Source organism: Pseudorca crassidens, chromosome 5 (genome assembly GCF_039906515.1).
Source record: "Pseudorca crassidens isolate mPseCra1 chromosome 5, mPseCra1.hap1, whole genome shotgun sequence".
Classification (NCBI taxonomy): Eukaryota; Metazoa; Chordata; class Mammalia; order Artiodactyla; family Delphinidae; genus Pseudorca; species Pseudorca crassidens.
Window position 1 is genome coordinate 23,055,370 of NC_090300.1, and position 4,306 is coordinate 23,059,675.

Genomic DNA, 4,306 nt, shown 5'->3' on the forward strand with positions numbered 1-4,306 from the left:
TGGTGCTGAATTCTCTTAGCTTTTGCCTGTCTGTAAAGCTTTTGATTTCTCCATCGAATCTGAATGAGATCCTTGCTGGGTAGAGTAATCTTGGTTGTAGGTTCTTTCCTTTCCTCACTTTAAATATATCATGCCACTCCCTTCTGGCTTGCAGAGTTTCTGCTGAGAAATCAGCTGTTAACCTTATGGGAGTTCCCTTGTATGTTATTTGTCATTTTTCCCTTGCTGCTTTCAATAATTTTTCTTTGTCTCTACTTTTTGCCAATTTGATTACTATGTGTCTCGGCGTGTTTCTCCTTAGATTTATCCTGTATGGGACTCTCTGTGCTTCCTGGACTTGGGTGGCTATTTCCTTTCCCATGTTAGGGAAGCTTTCGACTATAATCTCTTCAAATATTTTCTCTGGTGCTTTCTCTCTCTCTTCTCCTTCTGGGACCCCTATAATGCGAATGTTGTTGTGTTTAATGTTGTCCCAGAGGTCTCTTAGGCTGTCTTCATTTCTTTCCATTCTGTTTTCTTTATTCTGTTCCGCAGCAGTGAATTCCACCGTTCTGTCTTCCAGGTCACTTATCCGTTCTTCTGCCTCAGTTATTCTGTTATTGATTCCTTCCAGTGTAGTTTCATTTCAGTTATTGTATTGTTTATCTCTGTTTGTTTGTTCTTTAATTCTTCTAAGTCTTTGTTAAACATTTCTTGCATCTTTTCGATCTTTGCCTCCATTCTTTTTCCGAGGTCCTGGATCATCTTCACTATCATTATTCTGAATTCTTTTTCTGGAAAGTTGCCTATCTCCACTTCATTTAGTTGTTTTTCTGGGGTTTTATCTTGTTCCTTCATCTGGTACATAGCCCTCTGCCTTTTCATCTTGTCTATCTTTCTGTGAATGTGGTTTTTGTTCCACAGACTGCAGGACTGTAGTTCTTCTTGCTTCTGCTGTCTTCCCTCTGGTGGATGAGGCTATCTAAGAGGCTTGTGCAAGTCTCCTGATGGGAGGGACTGGTGGTGGGTAGAGCTGACTGTTGCTCTGGTGGGCAGAGTTCCGTAAAACTTTAATCCGCTTGACTGCTGATGGGTGGGGCTGGGTTCCCTCCCTGTTGGTTGTTTGGCCTGAGGCAAACCAACACTGGAGCCTACCTGGGCTCTCTGGTGGCACTAATGGTGGACTCTGGGAGGGCTCATGCCAATGAGTACATCCCAGAACTTCTACTGCCAGTGCCCTTGTCCCATCGGTGAGCCATGGCCACCTCACTCCTCTGCAGGCGACCCTCCAACACTAGCAGGTAGGTCTGGTTCATTCTGCCCTGGGGTCACTGCTCCTTCCCCTGGGTCCCGATGCACACACTACTTTGTGTGTGCCCTTCAAGAGTGGCGTCTCTGTTTTCCCCAGTTCTGTCGAAGTCCTGCAACCAAATCCCAGTAGCCTTCAACGTCTGATTCTCTAGCAATTCCTCCTTCCGTTGCCGGACCCCCAGGTTGGGAAGCCTGATGTGAGGCTCAGAATCTTCACTCTAGTGGTGGACTTCTGTGGTATAATTGTTCTCCAGTCTGTGAGTCACCCACCGAGCAGTTATGGGATTTGATTTTACTGTGATTGCGCCCCTCCTACCATTTCATTGTGGCTTCTCCTTTTCTTTGGATGTGGAGTATCTTTTTTGGTGAGTTCCAGTGTCTTCCTGTTGATGATTGTCCTGCAGCTAGTTCTGAGTCTGGTGTTCTCGCAAGAGGGAGTGAGAGCACATCCTTCCACCTCGCCATCTTGGTTCCAATTCTCCCAATGACATCAGCAAGATGAGTAGTCTGAAGTAATGTCGCCCGTCTTTGAACAGTCAAATTAGTTCTGCACGAAGCCAGCTGCTGATGTGGAGCACAGAGGAAACTCTTAAATTGAAGTATAGTTGATTTAAAATATTGAGTTAGTTTCAGGTGTATCATAGATGACTCAAACATATAAAAAGCTGTTGAAATTCACTCATCATAAGATAAATGCAAATTAAAACTATACAGAGATATTATTTCTCACCTGCCAGATTGACAATAATTCAAAAATTTGACAATGCACTCTGCCAGCAAGGCTGTGGGGAAACAAGCACTGTCAGACAATGTGAGTGATAATGCAAAATGGTAAAACCCCTGGTGAAGGGAATTGGGCAATAGCTAACAATAATAATTATGTATTTACCCAAAAAAACCCCTTCTAGGAAACTATCTTGATAGTAAACCTCGACAAATATGAAAGAATGCATGTACAATGTTCTTCATTACAATATTGTCTGTAATAGTAAGATACTGAAAACAATCCAGCAGCCACTAATAAATCAAACTGTGGTACAGCTACATGACGGAGCCTTATGCAGTCATAACAAAAAAATTTGAAAGATTTCTATAAACTGATATGGAGTGATTTCCAGGATGTATTGTTAAGCGAAAAGAAAATGAGGTGCATATGGTATATTACCATGTAAAAACTAAGGGAACATAAGGATATGTATATATATTTGCTTGTTTTTTCAAAAAGAAAGAAAGAAAGGAACACAGGAAGGATAAAACAGAGACTAAGGAAAGTATCTGTTTATGAAGCTGGAGAGGTCAGCGTGGAGGAAGAATGAGAGTAACACTTCTTTGAGTATACTTTTTTATATTGCTCTGACTTTGGAACCAAGTAAAAGTTGTTCATTAAAAAAATGTAATAAAAAGATTTTAAAAAGCAAACCCTAAAATTGACTATAAAAAGAAGGAAATGAATCTCTGTACCAAATTATTATCAAGATTTTTTTTTTGCAGTCCCTTTTGACCCCAGAACATGTCTCACTAAGGATTTACAGAGGACTGTGTTCAAAGTTACTTGAATTACTCTGCTCTGTATTAAACACAGTACCCCAATTACACATCCTTGATGGCCTTATATTCTAAAGAAAAGAAGGATTGCAAAATATTTAAACTCTACTTCATAGATTTATGTTTGGTAGTAATATCAGAATTGTAATTCTAAAGTTGTTTTTTATATATTGTAGAATAAAGCAAAAAAGTAAGTATGCTAATGCTGTTAGGAACTAAGACTTTCAGTGCAGTCACGTAGAATGTTTTTGGTCTTAGAAGATGCCTGTGGAAGTTTTTCCAATGAAGCTTCATGATGTCCGCAACTTTCTTTTAAATGATTAAGAGAGAGAAAAAAAAAAAGAAGTACAGTGATAAACATAAAGCAAAGGGAGCAAACCATAAGCAACTGTGAATCTAGTTGAAGGATAAACAGTGACCTTTGTATAATTCTAATTTTTTCAATTTTTCTAAGTTCAAAATATTTCAAGATAAAAATGTTTAGGATAAGTAATATATCTTATTTGGAATTTTATAAAACACATTTTGCTATTTAACTCTAATCAGAAACACATTATTTATATCAGTAAAAGTAAGCTAGATTTTGCTTCAGTGAGAAGCAGCATCAAAGTATCAAGGGCTTAGAAAATCAAAAGTTTATTTCTTGCTCATGCTATCTAACCATTACAGTTAACACAGAGGGTCTGTGCAAAAGGAGAATGGGAGTTACTGGGGCTCTCTCACAAATAATGAAATGAACACACACAACTCATTAATCACGTGACCCACCCCACCCCTAAGGGGAGTCAGAGATGGGAGGTAGGGGAATATCTGATGAGTAGTATAAGGGACTCATAACTTGTTCATTATGTTTTATGCCAAAGTAAACACTGACAGACGTAGGACTTAGTCATTAAGAGCACAGATTCTGCAGCGAGATTATCAATCACAGTTCAATCGCTTGCCAGCTAATCTTGGGCAAATTATTTAATCTATTTTTGCCTCAGTTTCTTCCAGTATAAAAATTAGGTCTAATAAGAGTAAGTGCTTCGGGGAAAGATTAGGTGATTTAAAACAGTAAAAGCATTTGAAATAATGACTGGCATACTACCATCATCAACAGCATTCTTATTTTACGGTATGAAATTCAGTATAATGCATTAAAGAAAATTTGTGATGCCCGTCCCGCAAATCAAACAGGAGAAAGATGTGCAGTGAAAAGTAAATTTCTCTCACATCTGAGCCTGATCAACCAGTTTTTCTCCCCAGATACAATTGTTACCAGCCGTGGCATTTATGAATTTATTGCCTTTTAGACCCAAATCCCCCCTTCATTTCTCTGCTTGTGATAATCACACATCTTTCATTTTCCGGCTGACACGATGTTAAAGTTGGCCAGTAGGGGACGCTGAAGGGACTCCGGAGGAAAAATGGGCTTCTCTTCCTGGATTTGGTGGGCTTTGCGTTCTTCTTGCTCCTGTGCTGCTGCGCT